General features: G+C 38.7%; 1 protein-coding gene across 2 annotated transcripts in view; it reads left to right on the top strand.

The window, feature by feature from the left end:
* Window positions 1-1,190: 1,190 nt before the first annotated feature.
* Window positions 1,191-17,967, top strand: part of sema4gb (sema domain, immunoglobulin domain (Ig), transmembrane domain (TM) and short cytoplasmic domain, (semaphorin) 4Gb) — a 184,111-nt gene continuing 167,334 nt past the window's right edge. For both annotated transcript variants that reach the window (XR_007934072.1, XM_051922450.1), the window contains exon 1: window positions 1,191-1,481. The gene's annotated coding sequence lies outside the window, so the exon portion shown is untranslated. The remainder of the gene's footprint in view (window positions 1,482-17,967) is intronic.

Here is a 17,967-nt window from a genome sequence, read left to right on the forward strand (position 1 = left end):
GCTTTTACCCCAAACTAATCAGCCTAAATGCACAGCAATCACTGCCCCTTCCTATACAGAACCATCTCTGACTGAAGTGAACTTCTGCATCATGACCATTGCATTGACTGTAATCTTCACCATGACTTCATTTACTTCCAACTTTATTCGTGACTTCATTACCTTTACTTTGACTCTGTGTATATTTGGAAATGTTAATAGTAGTTAGTTTAATCGTTACTTAGTTTATTGTCTACACTGGCGGCACGGTGGCGTAGTGGGTAGCGCTGCTGCCTCGCAGTTGGGAGATCTGGGGACCTGGGTTCGCTTCCCAGGTCCTCCCTGCGTGGAGTTTGCATGTTCTCCCCGTGTCTGCGTGGGTTTCCTCCGGGCGCTGCGGTTTCCTCCCACAGTCCAAAGACATGCAGGTTGGGTGGATTGGCGATTCAAACTTGGCCCTAGTGTGTGTGTGTCCTGCGGTGGGTTGGCACCCTGCCCGGGATTGTTTCCTGCCTTGTGCCCTGTGTTGGCTGGGATTGACTCCAGCAGACCCCCGTGACCCTGCGTTTGGATTCAGCGGGTTGGATAATGGATGGATGGATTGTCTACACTTATATACTTTTATCTAAGGCAACTATAGATTTGCTCCAAATGATATGCTATTGTACTGTACAGTGACAATAAAGGTATCTCGATCTTGATCTTTGCACCTATTGCAGCCAGAGGAGACCTTGGCACCCCATTACATTTTTAGTCATTATTGAATTTTTGCTTTTGTCAAGCAGCTTAAATCAAAATAATGATGATTAACAAGGCTGACATTAAAACTCTGTTTTAAAGAATTATTTACTCATGTTCCGTTGTCATCAAAGAAAAATTTTGTAACTTATTTTCTTCTGATCTACTGTATACCCGTTTTTGTTAACATTTCTGTATTTTGAGCGTCTTGAGTAGCTGATGTTAAAACCTTATTTGCATATAAGAGTTGTTATTTATAACTATTATTTTGCAGTAATCCGGAAAAGTTCATTTTCATAAAATGTTCCATTCTTTCATCTAGCCAGCTATCGAAAGGACGGCAGTATAAAACACATCTTTTGTGTTTAAGGAAGGCGTAAGTTTTTTTTTTTTTTATGTTGAATTGTGTACTTTTGCTTCCGCCTCGGACGCTCGTCTTGGACGATATACAGTTAATAAATGAAGAAGAGTCCGGCGCAGTGCAGCCCCGGCTCATCGCAGCGGCAGCCCTGTTCATTGTAATGAGGCGAGGCGTTCCCCACGGTACCTGCCTGCCTGCCAGTACTAACGCGAAGGTTGCGCGACAGATTTGCGGCGAGGAGCTGAAATAAAAACACCTGGGAGACGTTCAATGTCCGTCCTTCAAACCGACAAGATGCGCACTTGGATTTAAAAATTTCCCTTTTCACTCTTTTTTTGGCCATTGGTTTTCCTATTCACCGATAAAGGAGCAGACGCTGTATTGTGCTCCAGTTGCTGAGCAGGTAAGATGTTGTGTCAGAAATCGAGGTAGAGAACCAGCAGAAAAGGTGACTGAATAAAAACAAAAGGCTCGCCTCGTCGACCTGTTAACAGCGTCTGCTGTTGGAAATGCGGCAGCGGGCTGCGTGAGTTCCCTGGCATTTGGTGCGCGCGGGTCTGGCGGAGGCGACACGCGCGGGTATCGCGCCGAGCTCGACGGGGATGGGTGGCTCTAGCGACGTAGTTCGTGTCTGTGGGACTTGCTTTTTTATTAGGAGAATGGACGTGCCTGGGTATGTAGGTTGTAGGTGGCTTTGATTTACTGAATTATACTGAAGTTGCACCTCATAAATCTCATTTAAGTGCGTCGTGTCTGACAGTCATAAACCTGCCTTCCGCTTTCCATTGCAGTCGCCGAGACTTATTGTTATCAGTGGAGCGAAACGAAGGGCAGGGATGATTATTCATTTGAAAAAAAAATATTGTCCTTGATGACGTTTTAAGGAACTGTCGGCAGCCGAACTGAATGTAAAACTAGTCCAATTGGTTCATGTGAAAGAAGAAAAGAATATAACATGCAAATAAGCGTCAGCGGCACGAAGGGTTTCCTTCTGCCTTTCTCGGAAGCATCTGCTAACTGCGTTGTCCTGTGCACCTCGACATACAGTACTTCACACAGTACTTCGCCACACCAACCGCTGCACGCACGACAAACCGAAGGTTTCTGTGCATTTTGACTTTTCATGGGTGGCACAAGGGATTTGATGCCACCCGCTATCAAAGGACCCTTCTTGTTGCATTCACGCTTTTGCCCTTCGACCGATCCATATACCTCCTTTCTGTTTTCATCATCTTCTAATACTGTCGTTTGGTCGAGTAAACACAGAAGCGCTGTGCTGTTGATTATGTCGAGTCACTCGGATTTTATTTTCTTTGTAGTGACTTTTGTCAAATATGAACATCAATGGTGCTGTGCTGTTCATTAGGATGCTTGCATTTAGCTCTACGAAGTAAATGAGATATGTCCAGCTTTGGCAGGTTACATGTACAGTTCATGGTCACCCAAAGAGACTTGAACGTGTGCCATAATAGTCAGGAGTGAAGGTCCTTATTTGTCTCATTTACTGTGTTTATTTCCAACAGCTTTTTACACATACGTTTGCCTTGCCTCTCCTGAGTGCTGTATTACTGAAATATCTCCAGTAGTAAGACGAGAAGATATTGTAAATAACAAGGAAGGATATTTGTCGTAAAATTTTAAATATCCGTCGATGACCATTTCTAGTTTGCACATGTAAGTTACCTGCAGATGGAGCTAGTGGGCCGACATGCGTTAGAACACTTAACAGTTTCAAGCGCTTGTTGTTCACAGTGATTGACAGTCGAGTTTGTTACTTAGAAATCTGTAAAAAAAAATAGTGTATAACATTATAAAATGCAAAAGTTCCAGAAACGTCTTGAAATTTTTCTAATATAAAATGGTTTTGTATATAAACATACTTAGCATTGAAAATTAGGGTTTTACATCCACAAAGCAAAACTGTTGGTGTGCTTTTATATGCCATTTGTAGAAGATTCTTTTATACAGTGCAACTTGCTTGACTCCAAGCATGAGGCAACAATACATACAGGTACTGTGTTAAATTATTCCATTGCTGCCAGCTAGTAAAATTGAACCATAAACCACACAAAATTTCGAGTATACAGGCGCTGCCGATATACATGTCTAATTATCTTATTTAAGTGAATTAGTCTAATGTGGAACTTGAGCCTGTCCCGGCAGCATTATGTGCAGGGCCTAAAACACGTCTGGACAGTTGCATAAGGCCGATTTCAATCGCCAGTTAACCTGGATGTGGGAGGGAAACCCATGCAGGCACAGGAAAAACATGCAAGCGTCTTAGAGGTTTAAGCCTGGGATTATAGATCCATGAGTCAGCAGTGCTACCACAGCCTCTTTCAGGACCTTGGCATTTTAAAAAGAAAATGTTTTAAGTCAAGACTCGGTTAAACTATGAAAATGTAGGGTTACTGTTTGTGCTATTGAAAGGTAGCTGTGTAAGGGTAGAGACCATTACTCCAGCCAGTTAGGTGGTAGCAAATGTTCTTCATTTTGGGAAAGTTGGACCATGATGATTTATGGTTTAGTCTCAGTCTGCTAGCCTCTGAGGCCTGTCGCTACTCGATTCCAGGCTCCTGACAGGCCTGCATCAAGCTTGTGCACCATAGCCATACATTCTATAATATTTAATTGGAACTGCTCGATCTATACTGCAAATGCACACACATTTAATGGTGTTTTGGCGTGATTAGATGATGAAAGCTCTATTTCATCTGTAAATCTAATTCTTTTCTTAATCTAATTCTAGTTATTTAATCAAAAATCTGTTCTTCACACTGATCAAAAGTATAAACCTATCTGTCATGTGTTTAATTATGAAATTTCCAGAAACATGGCATGGTTTTCTTTCCTTAGTCATAGTTATACTGGGGTTAAATATTTCTCGTGAAACAGAACATTATTGTTACAAAACATTTTAAATCCAAAGTTCTCATCTTTCAAAGTAAAAGTAAAAATATGTATTTATTAATAAGGACAAACTCAACTTCAGTACAGTCCTTAAGTAAGACTTACTATCATGTCATGCTGTAAAATAACAAGTTAGTATTGGGAAGTATTGGGTGCCATTGTGAAATGTATTGTTGTCCATGTCTGTATGAAAGTAGTGTGCATGCAATAATAAATAGAAAAATAAAAGAATATTGCTGTTATTATTCCCTTTTATGCATAGAATAAACAAACAAACAAGGGTGTTGGATATAACCGACATCTAGACTACCGGTGGTTCCAAAGGCCGAAGATCTACTTGCCATGTAGTAATATCAGAAATGTGTCTGGTAAGGAAGGAGAGAAGGTTAGTCCTTGAACCTGGATGTGGGGACCCTCAGAAGGAGAAGATGCACCTCTTTTTGTATATGTCTCTGTCCAATGGATGCAGTGCTGTTGACACTAGGTGGTAGTATTGAAGCAATATGCACATGTTCTCATGGTCAATGGAAACTGGCCAAGGAGCCCTGAAAATGGAATGGCAAACTGGGGGTCTGATTAATTGGTCAGTAATTGTAGATTGGATTATTTGAAGTGTTGCTACAAAATGAATATCCTTTACATTTTTTTTATATTTCCAGTACTTCCATGTTCATTTGTTAAAAGAAAATCATATTTTTCTGTCTAGTCACCGAAATTGCTACTGAGGTATGCCAGATCAGAGTAAAAGAACCATCTTGACACAGGAGTTACTTATTCCTGACTATTGCATGCCTGTTTGTTGGCTGTTATGAAGATTAACCCATTTATGTCTGCTTGTCTCAGTTTGTGTACAGTATTCATCAGTATTGTTCACATTTAACATATGACTTCAGTAGGTCCCTGTCCGTTTGACTTTCACTCTTAAAGAACTTTGGGGTCATTCCATGTCAAATCAACCGATTTCCAGAAATCCCATTCACTTCGGTCTCATAAAATTCTGAAAAAAAAAACAGGTACACCCGTGTTATCCAGGAGACATTTTTGATGTAAGATGTAAGATAAATTCTTTCCAAGATACAGCCAATTTTCTGAGGGGAGATGGGTGTCAAATTTCATTAATTTCACAACACCATATCTCAAGAACTGAACCACCTAGCAGGCTCGAACTTTCCATACTGGTACCTTTATAGGTATAGTATGTAACAGAATCAAAATGTTTGGTCCACATGACACCATTTTGTAAGAGCAGGCCTTAAAAAAGGGAAAAAAAATTTTTGCGTCTTTGGCTTTGCCATTTTTAGGCTGTCAGAAAGCATACGTCTAACTAATACAGCCTGCTGATTTTTTTTTCCATGTTTAGATACCTACACAGGGCTTTCCAGAAGGTTCTATACAAACAAGAAACTGCATCAGGGTTTGTCCAGCAGGCCTCTCAAATATGAAAAAATCATTTGGGTCCAATTATCAGACTAGCTTAATGCACTGTGGGAATGTCCAGACATTTTTAAAATTATTTTTCCTGTATCCTACATGGATCCTTCTTTTTCAAAAATCACATCTTAATTTTCTTATTTCAATCTTTCATCTTTATTTTCCATTCTAAACATGGGTTAAATTCACCATTTGCAAGTAATGATAATCATCAAGTTCTTCATCACTAATTTAGGTATAGGATTAATCTAAAAAAATAAATCACCAAAGGCACATTAAGCACAACACATGAACAAACAGCTGCTTGACTTGTCATCAATGTTAACATCTTGGTATTGCAACAGCAGGAATGTGACCCATTTCATGTCTGTTTCAATCAAAGTGCAGAGTGTAGGGCATCTTCGTCCTTGAGATCAAGATGGTACTGCTTCACACTGACCGTTGTAGGAACACTAAACAGATTCGTAGTGCAATGACACACTGCTATGGCACCCAACAAAAATTGTCTCCAAGTGGTCAATGGAAAGACTGTGCAGGAGAGTCTGGGTGCATGAAACATATCAGGATGTCTGATTCCGCTTCACTCTTGCCACGAATCACACCAATCCAACATTTTTATCATACATGCACCCAACACAGCCTCCAGTAGGACACTGGTCTAATGTGAGGGATGCATTTGATCCATAAGGAGTGTGATGTGATTGTGAGAGGGCAGGATCTCAGCTGCTGCTTCAGTGGTGAAAATTCAGATAGTCAATTGACTGTCTTCACCGGACACCCGGCTGATTAGAAGTTTGCCATCTTCTGTAGGGATGTAACAGTGGTATTCTCAACCACCAGGTACTCTTTCTGCCATGGAGAATCACATTCTGTGCTCAGCAACATGAGATAGGACATCGTCAAATAATATGTAAAAAAGTTTGACATTTTTGATAACTTACTGATTGAAAACTCAATGATTACCATTATTGACACATGGCACATTCAGCCTATGTTTAGGATGGAAAATAAACATAGAAGATTTGCATAAGTGATAGAAGGGACAATGTAGAATAAATGAAAATTTTTTTTTAAATTATGTGCAAATTCCCACATGATGTTAGGGTGCTCTGAAAATAAAATCCAAAATGATTTTTTGGATTTGAGAGGTCTGCTGTTCAAACCCTGATGCAGTTACTTTCCTGTTTATTGCTTTTTCAGAAAGTCTATATAGTTACGTGAATAAGGAAAAAAAATCAAAAGTCTGTGTTGGTTGCAGATATGTGTTTCTGTGGCCTAAACATACTGTAGCTAAGTCAAAAACTCAGATTAAGTTTTTCTCAGTTCCAAGGGGCTGCTTTGACCATGCAGGGTTATCTGGACCAAATGTTTTAATTTTGACACATAATATACCAATTAATGTACCAGCCTGGAAAGTCTGAGCCTGCTCGTGGTTTAATTCTTGAGCTGTGGACTTGTGAAATTTGATGAAAAAATGAAGCCGATAAAATCAAAACCCCCCTCCCCTTGGTAAACTGGCTGTATCTTGGAAAGTATTGATGTTACATCAAAAAGGTGTCTCCTAACTAACATGGGTACAACCTGGAAACTTTTCCAGAATTTTTGGAGCCCAATTTGCATTGGCCATTGGTTGATTTAACATGGAATGAACCTATGGCATTTTTTTCTGAAATTTGTCTGTTGTTGCTGCCTAGTTTGCAGCAATGACACTTGTGGGAGGAGGATGAAAGAGTGTTAAAAGAAGTGGGAAAAATGCACAAGTGCCCTGTGCCAACAAAAACATTGCAGGATAAAACTGATTTTTAATTTTGGAATGACCTCTTAAGTGGGTGTACCATCAGGAATTAGCTCTTGGGCCACTTGTAGGCAGAAGCCTCTGGAAATCTTTAACTATTTTTGGTAATTTTTGATTCTAAAGTATCCCAGGAATGAGTGTAAACAACTACCTCCTTAAAGGGACTCACAGGTTTTAAGATTAAAGGCAGATAATGATGGCTCTACAGCAAGAGGATGGGCGGTGAGATAAAGGAAGAAAGACAAGAAGCAGTAAGTGGAGAATGGAGATGTTATATGTTATGTGCATTGAAGAAGCCAGATATTTACCCTTACAATTAGCTAGCGACAAGTTTCTTAGAACAGTTTAAGGTAGTTTTGTCAGCAAATGAGTAAACTGATACTTTGACATACTGTAGTTGTGTACATAGTTCCGTACACTTGCACATTCGTATTGATTCATGCTGTGCTTGTGCATTGTTCAAATTTCAAATCACAAACACATACCAAAGACATGGATGTTAGATTAACGTGCAATTGCAAATTGGCCGGTGTATAAGCACAAGTACGGTATGTGGGTGTTTGCATGAGTAAGCCCTACAATAGACTACCATCATGTCCAGTCCTGATTTCTGCTTTGTATGAAGTGGTGCCTGAATAGGCTCTGGTTTTCTGCCACACTGAATTGGATTAAAATTATGCTCTGCTGCAGTTATTTGTTGTGTCCTTTCCTGCAAATTAAAAAAAAAAAAACAATTGCTCTTGGTCATAAACTGAGTCAGCAGTGGAGAATGAAGCTTCAGTTTATGCTTTACAGTCTAGACCACAATGCCTTTGCTTGTCTGACTGCATATTCATTTACTGCAGTCTGTGAACTTTCCCATAAATATCATGGTTTTATTGCAGGGATTGCCTCATAATTTTAAATTCTGGAAATATCGATTTGAAAAAATCTGAAATACCCATATAATGATGAAAGAGTCTTAAAAACGTCCGAGAGTAATTTGGGTGCTTTATCCCAATGTAATAAGTGGTTGGTGCACTAAGGGTTGCCACGAAGCAAAGGACCATAGGAGTCGTGCACTGGTAGTGAGTGTTTAGTTGCCATGTCAGTGGAGGATGAGGGGTGCTGCCAACGACTATAAGGAAGAATGCCAAGCATACATAATAATTCAGGAAAAAGAAGGGTGCAACAAAGGATGAAATATGTAATATTACCATATGTGTTTTGTTTTTTAATAGAGCCACCATTTGCATACCCATTTTTAGACATATCCTGTATGTGGAGAGACACCATTTTTTACATAGCTTAACTTCTCTTATCATGTCTTTTTGAGCTCAGTATCTTGTTTTTATTGCTGATTGCTTCAGATAGTGACATTTTAAAACCACATGTTGAAGATTGATTTTTCACATCTTTTATGTGGTTAAAGTAATATTTCTGTCATTACATAAGTAGAATACATTTAACTTAAAAGGCTTCTAATCCAGCCTATCCCATCAAGGAAGTTTACTGCACTTTTGTAGGATCCCTTTGTGTTTTTTTGTATAATTTATGATGGGTCTCTCAGTGGCAAAGACTGCTGTTTCATAGTCTGGTAGGATACGTTTTTGAATCCAGTCCTCATCACTGTCTGTATAGAACTTTCACATTCTGTCATTGTCAGCAGGGATTCTTCTTCAAGTACTGTTGTCTTCCTCTAATATGCTAACAGCATCGAGTTAAAGTTTATTCTTGACTCTAACTAGAGTCATGTAAGTAAGTGTGAGTGTGTGCTGTGATGCTAGAGCCAGGCTCAAGGTTGGTTTTTGCTCGAAGGTCAGTTCTGCTGTCATTGGCTCTGGCCTTCCACCTTGCTTAGCTTGTATTGAGGTCCAGAGAATAGATTGGATTAGATGTGTCATTTACTTGACTTTCATTTCCTGTTGATATAACAACAGTACAAATTATGTGAATAAATCAACTACACTTGTAGCTATTAGACTTTTTAAACAGTGGATTTGTACAGTTTTTGTGTTTATGTATAAGTGGAGATACAGTTTCCTAACCTTGAATAAAAGGATTAGTTTATACTGTTATTGTGGTTGTTTGATATTCTACAGGGCAGACTTCACATATCCTGCAGACTTCTTGAATTTCAGGAAAGATGTTTAAATCTATTTGGCATACATTAAATAAGGTTCTTATACATCTCAGCCTACATATGAAAACTGCTTTAGTTAAGAGGCTTTTTCCTTGAGAAACCCCTTTCTGTAAATAAAGAAATTACCACTGGCAAGCATATCAGATGAGACTAAAGCAAGAAAACGAGGAACATCTTAAGGCAGGTTTCCCTTTGAAGATCCATTAGCCAGATGAGCAGTGTCTCTTTTGCAAAACACAAAGAGTGTCATTTTTCATTATGCAGTTTAATCCAAGTATTCTGCCAGAAGTAGTTCACAGTGTGACAAACTCATTAAAGTTTTTTCTTATGTGTACCGCACTGATACTAGGAAAAAAATGAAAAACTCCTGTGATGACTTATGCTCTTTGCTTGTGCAAATTGCCTATGATGCTGTAGTCATGTTCCATTTTTGCAACTGCACACACACCTGAGTTCTGCATGATATTTAAGCAGGCTGTGTTCAGCTAATTGTGCTCCTTTGTTGAGTTCTGTTATATTATGCTCTTTTGTTCTTTCTCTTCTACCGACAAGAGTGTCATCATTGCTTTGATAAATCAATTGTTAGTTATGAGTGTTATATGTCAACATTAAAATGAAATAATCAAGAGTATGTACATTATTTTTCCTTTAAACTTCACAATAAGTGAGGTTTCTATTGTTACTAATCTAATTAGGAGGAGTAGAATAGATAAGTGATGGAGCCATTTTAAAATTCACAATGGATGCCATTATGAAAACAGTCATTGTAGGGTTGCTGAACAGCCAGGAATAATAACAAGTAATGTTTATGTTCTTATGTATGTGAGTGTGTATACAAAGACCTGTGAAAAAGTAAGTATACCCTGTAAAATGTTTTTTCTTTTGTAATATTTATGGACATGTCTTTATTTAAAATGAATCTTTAGGTAAGAGTGATATAATTGGAGAAAACATATTTTGACTTTACAATAATTTTATCAATGAAAGCTTAGCAGATATGCCATTTCTATCTGTGGAAATAGTAAATATGTCCCTGGCTCTAATACCTAATATTGCCCACTTTGGCTAAAACTGTCTCACGTTACCATTTCCTCTACCAGTCTCTGATATTGATTGGGAGAAAGTTTTTCCCACTCCTCCATGCAGCATTCTTTCAGCTGTGTGATGTTTAAGGGGTGTATTGCATGCTTGTTTCAAATCTCCCCTCACCTCCACAGATGGGATTCAGATCTGGTTTTTGACTTGGCCATTCCAGAACCCTCCATTTCTTTCTTTTCAGTCATTTGTTGGTGAATTTACTGATGTAAAGCTTCAGTCTTCTGATGGATGGTCTTACATTATCCTCAAGTACCTTCTGGTACAATAAAGAATTCATAGTGGATTCTGTGAAGGTTACCTGCCAGGCCTTGATATAACAAAGAAGTCCTAAACCATAACATTTCTACCATGCTTTACAGTTCATATCAGGTTTTCGTGGTTAAATACTGTCTTTGGTTTTTACCAAACATGTCTTTTGGTGCTGTGTCCGTATATCTTTACCTTTGCCTCTTATGTCCAGAGCACACTGTTCCAGAAGTCCAAACTTTAGTGTTTCCCTGATATTCTTTCTGGACAGAAAAGGTTTCCTCCTGGCACACTTTCCATGTAGATTTTTTTGTGTGCATACTCTTGTAAATAGTAGACTCATGCACGCTACCTCTTGGTTCTGTAATTAAATTGTGGGGTTCTGAGTGACTTCTTTCAATGTCTTACAAGATACAAGGTTTATTGTCATATACACAGTAAAAACACATATTAAAACCATGTAATGAAATTCTTACTTTGCTTGCTCACCTTCATATACAAAGACAGAAAGACAAAAGAAGTATAAAAATAAATAGCAATTACAATTATAAGATTACAAAATAAGGTGAATTTTGATCTCATGCTGAACTTGCTGGGATGGCTTGACTTGGACAAGTTGGCAATGGTTTAGTATCTTCTTCACTTAGAATGGTAGATGATCTTCTAAACAGTGGAATGGTCAATTTCCAGTTGTTTGGACATTTTTTTAAATCTCTTTACAAACTCATAGGCATACCTTCTTTCTGAAGGCTTCAGAGACCTTTTTCAGTTGAGGCATGTTTTGTCAACAATTTAGAATGGGAGCTAGGAATTAGCACCATGACCCGTCTCCGGGACTGGACTCACAGAGAGTTGAGTCACGATTGTATAAGTGGGCCTGTGCTGTCTGTGCAAGTTCCATGTTTTCTTTGGCACTGGGTCGAATTTTGTCAAATCTATTGTTTTATTGATATATTAAAGAATGTTGGTGGAAGGAAGTACCTCATTCTCTCAACCTTCCTTGAGAATTATCTTCCAAAAAATTACACAGAGGGTGAAAAACCTGTAGAGGCTTGTGGGACTTCCCAATATGCAAATAACATGAGAGGGAAAAACTGAAGCCAGTTCTTCTGATCCTTGGTGACTACCTTACATAGCATTTGATTAAACCACTCCAATAAACCGTCAGTTTGAGGATGGTATACTGAGATTTTTAAATGTTTAATTCTGAGTAATTTGGCAACCTCTCCATTGGTCCATAAAGCCATCTTTAGTGATGCTTATACCCCCAAACGTTCCTGTGTGATACTTTTACCCCGATCCGCTCAAAGGGAATGTCTGTTAGAATCACAGGAATGAGAGGAGCACAGGCCCACCCTGGAATCTTTCACAGTTGACATTCCAATAAGGAACCACAAAAACAACGGACCTCCTCATTAATTCCCGGTGAGTGAAAAACATCTTGTTGGTCCGGAGGGGGGCATGTACTAGTTTACAAATCTGTCACAGGTAATCTTTTGGTACTAACAACAACAACAACCTTATCCCTCCCTTATGTTCTGTTACACCATACAATACATTTTTTTGATCACAAAATGTTTCCTTGAGACATGGGATATGCAGTTTGTTGGCAAATTTTAGGAAATTGTCATTCCGCTGTTTGTATTGGATCAGTTCCACCCCAGTAAGACCGGGTGAATGGGGTTATGCATTATGGCAGCTGTGACTGTGCAGGTGTCCACCTGAAAGGTGATTACACAGTTGGCGGATCAGTACCATCGGGGTTCCCCATGAATGCCATGTTAGATTGGTCCTTCCTGAGCTCCGCTGTTCTGGGAGTGCATACTGGTGAGCAACAATGGAAATGCTACTCCCAGAGTCAATAATAGCACTTTCATCTTGTTTAGCACCACCTCACCTCTACATGGAAGAGGGTTAGCAGAAGTCATAGCACAATACCTTTGTCCCTTGGCCCAGCTGTAGTTACCTCCCACCAATTAAACAGTGCTGAGGAGGTAGGCATTTGACCTTGGGCTGTGTGACTGGCTCCATGTCTTGCTGATTTGACTTTTTTGCATTCGCCATGACCCATTTGGTGCTCTCAGCGATGATTGTTCTCTTACGATTGCTGAACTTGCAAACCCCTGGTTTCAGCCAACATTTGCACTTCCCCCAGAGCTTGAATGTTTGGGTGTATACTGGCCACTCAGGCCTAAAGCTCCACTCCTGATACTGCTTCATATATTGGCCCACAGTCATGCCATGTTATGCTGTGTTCTTGGCTTTGAGACGGTCATAGCTCCCGGCGGCCTGCTCATCAAGATCGTAATAAACTCTGTGTACCTTGCCTGTCAGGAATGGAGCCAGTATGTGTGCCCACTCACCGCAATCCCAGTGATGCCTGGTTTCTTTACGCTCCAAAGATGAGATAGGCCTTCACATCTGCCTTAGGATGGGGTGGTACAAGTACCTGTGAGGTTCTGAATGATAGTTCTTCATGAAGAACCATCCATACCACCAGATGAGCCTCTAACTCTGTGAGTTGGGTCCATTGATTGCCCAACCACAAAGCCTGCACCTCCACTGTCAAGGCTGCCACCACACATATGAGGTCCAATAATACACTCATTCTCCAGTTGAAGTCCTCCTGACTACACTACTGTATTAAGAAGACAGTGATGTCTTACAGAGCTGGGGCACCAGCCAGTGATCCCAGTATAACTGAAAGGTCAGAAACAACAAAGTGATTTAAAACAACCAACAATAACATCTTTACAGACACGAGTCACAATACAGATTGAGGCAAGTTGGTGGTGGAACCAGTTAAAAGGCAGGTGAGATGGACAAGATAGGTTCAGGTTACTTTAACCAAGAGTTACTCATCCTCCTGTTACCGGTCATGGAATCTACAGGAGGAATGATAGGCAACTGCACTCACTCATGACTCAGGGTGGAATTACCATTAGACAAGCTCTGAAGTTGTCGCACAAGCACTCTTGTGTGACACCATCCATACATTCATCCATTTTCATACCTCTTTATTTACTTAAATACAGTTTTAGATTGGCAGATACTCAGTATTTGTTAGAGATGCCCTGTAGTATGCCAGATCCAGTGGCTACAGGCCTGTGGTGTTTGCAGTATCCATGTGCTTTAACTATTTTATGAGGCTGCTTGTTTGCAGATTACAAGTTTTATAATTTGATTAAAGGGAAACAAGTAATCAAAGAATGATCTCTCTGCTCTCACACCTATAGCAAAAATATAGATAGGCATGATCAAAAGCGCATCCTCTTGACGTATATGAACAGTACAGAATAGTAAACTCTAATGATGCACAAACCCTTGCTAAATGGTATGATCTGGTAATCTAATGGAGTTTAATATGCGTAAGTATTTAATATGTTACAAAAAAAGTTACATTTCTCCATATTTCTGCTTATCATTAACAAAATAAGTGTACCATATTTTATGTAATAACTTAGACCAACTAGTCTGGAACTGGGTGTGATAAAATGAAATTTGTTTGGTATTGTCGTTAGTCAAACGAACAGGCTGTATATGCAGAAGAGCTGACAACCAATGAATTTTCATCCGCAAAGTACAAAGCTTAGAATGTAGGAATAAGGAACAGCTGTATTTTGGACCACATAGATAAAAAAGAAACTTGTCAGTCTGTCTAATGTTCTATGTACTAAACAGAATGGAAAAAAGAAAAAAGAGCTGAGTACTACACAGTACTGGCTCCTTGAATGCTGTGAAACTCACAAACAGAAGAGAAGTTCATCTCTCTGATGTCTCGTATTTTACTTATCAAAACAGAAGAAGAGAATAAAGTACAGAGATTGCTGCTGAACTTACTGCAGCCGTTAATCCTTTATATAGCTCTGACTATCAGGCAACACCCTATTGGCTGTCCGAAAAAGGGGCAAGCATGAAAGCTTAGTCGGTAAATGTGATATAGACTTTTCAGTTGTGTAATTTGACATGGTGCAGTGACGAGATCAGTGACAACAATCAGCAAATTTGGTTTCAGGAGCCCCCACAGATATAAAAATCTGCAGATGTTCAAATCCCTTGTATAAGATGGTGTGGTATTTGCATATAACCTACACACATCATTCCAATTGAAACACAAAAAGAAAATATGTAACCAATTGCATCATACATGTTGTACGTTGCCTTGGATAAAGGCATCAGCCAAATAAAGAAATGGAAATGGAATGGAAATTCATATACTTTAAATCATGTCTGGATCACTTATAATACCTAATACATCGCATAAGATAGGAATCTTTAGAACACAATAGAAAATATAATTATAAATAGAGAAAATATAAATTAATCCCCCCCCCCCACACCATCTCTCTCTCTGTCTCTCTTTAACACACTGCACACAACACAAGTAAAGAAAAAAATGAGACTTGAGGCGAACAATGCTCAAACAACAAGTGCTGGAGAGACTAAGGGTCTGTGAAATGGCAGGAGTCTACACCAGGTTATGCCTTCACATCACTTTATGGATTCAGCGTAGTGCTGATTTGCTTTTTGGACCTTTCTGATTTTTTTTTCCATATATTTTGAATCTGTGGTTTGTTGAATCTGTGGAATTTTAACCCGTGGATATGGAGGGCTGGCTGTACTGCATGATAAGTGTTCTTTTGCTGTTAGTATTGCTATGTCATTTTTAAAATTTACTTTGAAGGAGCATGCAAATAAGTTTTTCATCGTTCTATTACACGTTATAAATTTAAGAGATGATAAAGCTAATTAAACATGTCTGAAGATCTAATTAAAAACATTTACAAATATCATAGTATATGCTAATTGGAAGTTTGATGTATAGATGAAAACTGTACTTTTGCAACTAGTAAAGAAAACAAAAAAATACAGTCATCACTGTTTCGTTAGTGGGTAGGAACATTTCTCTAGTATAATTAAATTTTACATTTCTTCTGCTTCCATCCTTTTAGTTGTTTAAATTCGATTGTTGTAATTTATTTTTAGCATGTTTTCTTGTATAAACAGGCTTATGTAATTGCCCTGATTTGCCTGTAAAAAAATTTCGACTCTTTTTGTAAAGAATGGGAGAGGATTTGTAATTTTTATTTTTTATTTTTAGATTTCATTTAGAGTTTATTTAAAAAATGAATACATACACGAATAAACGGTAAAAACAGTGAATGACAATACTCTTCAGTTTTTTTTTTTTGAAAATCACTGTGCAGAGGTAAGTAGACCTAAGATCCATAAACTGCCTTATTATACTGGCCAATGTGCTGTTTGATTTGTGGTCGGTTTTACAAAGCAGAGTTCCCTAGCTTTTATATACCAAATCCAGTGAACAAATCAGTCATAATTGACAGAATGGTCTTTATTCTTTATACATCTTAAATTCTTCTTCAACCAGCATGCATTACTATTTATACTGTGCACTAAAAGAAAAAAGTTTGAAAAGCAAATATAATGTATTGGCACTTCTTAATTTTCAAGCAAGCATTTTTAGATCTAAATTTTCTAAGTAGATTCCCCTAAAAATGCCATTTAGGCTGAAAAGTAAAACATTGCAAAGGCAGGACTTTTACCCACTAGTTTAATTCAGAATTATTGCACATGCAAACAATTCTTGGAGGAAATGGCCCCTAATGGCCCCTCTACCTGCTTGACAACCTTACTACTCTTTAGTCTGCAGTGTACCTGTTGTAGATTAGCTGCCTCTGGGTTTTCTGATACATTTTATGGTATGGTGCCTGAACAACAAGATTTCCTGAGGCAAGGGCTTGATCTATTAGGCATGGTGTTGAAATTCTAAAGGAAACCTCCCTAAAAGGGCGAAACTCAAATTAGTAGAGAGAGAACATCTCTACATGTCTATGTAGAAGAACAGTAAATACTGGGGGTGGTTTTCTGGAAGTGAATTGGGTAGCAGCACCAGGAAAAGGCAAATGCTGTCTGGTAAAAGATAATCATTTTACCCCAAGATGCTGGAGAGCAGACAGTTTCTTATGTTAGAGATAAGTGACTTTCCAAATAGAGAGAGTATGTGCTGTCTCCGTGTGTATGTGCTGGGCCGATTCTAAATTGGCCCTACGGTGTGCTTGGTGTGTGGGTGTGTTTGTGTGTGTCCTGCGGTGGGTTGGCACCCTGCCTGGGATTGGTTCCTGCCTTGTGCCCTGTGTTGGCTGGGATTGGCTCCGGCAGACCCCCGTGACCCTGTGTTCAGATTCAGCGGGTTGGAAAATGGATGGATGGATGGATGGATGTGCTGTCTTGAAATAGGCAGTTTTCACAATGGATACTAGAGAATAGGCAACCCGGTATTTGCTGTTGTGTTACATGTATGTGATATAGAAAGTATAGTATGAAGAAACAAGGAGTATACAGTACAGTATATTGGTCGGCTGCTTTACTGTCTGCCCAGTCATGCTGCTGAAGAAAATGTCATGTCTTTAAAAAATGACAACATGATTTACAGGTATACTTTTAAAATAGTTATCCAAATCAGAAAACTGAAAGCAATTTTGATTAAGGACTGTGAGCTGTATAAGAAGTACAAATATATTTTTAAAACTGACCACTTTTCCATTTTCTAATCCTACCATTTATAATCCAGTTCACAATCACAGGGACTAGAGTCTGTCCCAGCAGCCTCAGGCACAAGACAAGAACCGAAGTTTGTTGGAATGCCAGTCCATCATAGTAGGCACACATGCCCTTACAGTTCCAATTTAGAATTGCCAGTTAACCAAAAAGTGCACTGTTGGAGAAAGCCGAAGTATCTGCAGAAAACCCATTTCAACATGGGCTCTGAGGCAGCAATGTTAAACACTATGCTACTTGAAAAAAAATCCATTCATAGTTTGTGAAATCCAGAGGATATGCGATTTTTCCAAAAGTATCTATTAAACAGTATTATAGTAAAAAATGAATGTTTGGCACATTTTGAGTAAACGACTGGATAACTGTAGCAAAGTGAGAATTTATTTCCTTTTTCTATGAACGTTTTTCATACAGTTTGCTATTGTATAGTGTTGGTCGCCTTTGGCTTGTATTGTATAATAAAAAAATTCATTTCCATTGTAGATGAAAACATGAGATTAAATTTTTTTCTCAGTGATTACTACAACCTACATGGAGTAAAAAACACAATTAGAAATATTATTTTTGGGTGGAGTATTCCTTTAAAACATCATAATGAGCCATGACATAACAAGGCTGATAGAGATCTAACAATTCATTTTGATATTCTGGATATACTCTGTGCTAAACAATTTAAAAAATTAATTCTATGGCATTCAATAACCAGAG

Source organism: Erpetoichthys calabaricus, chromosome 2, assembly GCF_900747795.2.
Source record: "Erpetoichthys calabaricus chromosome 2, fErpCal1.3, whole genome shotgun sequence".
Taxonomy (NCBI): Eukaryota; Metazoa; Chordata; class Cladistia; order Polypteriformes; family Polypteridae; genus Erpetoichthys; species Erpetoichthys calabaricus.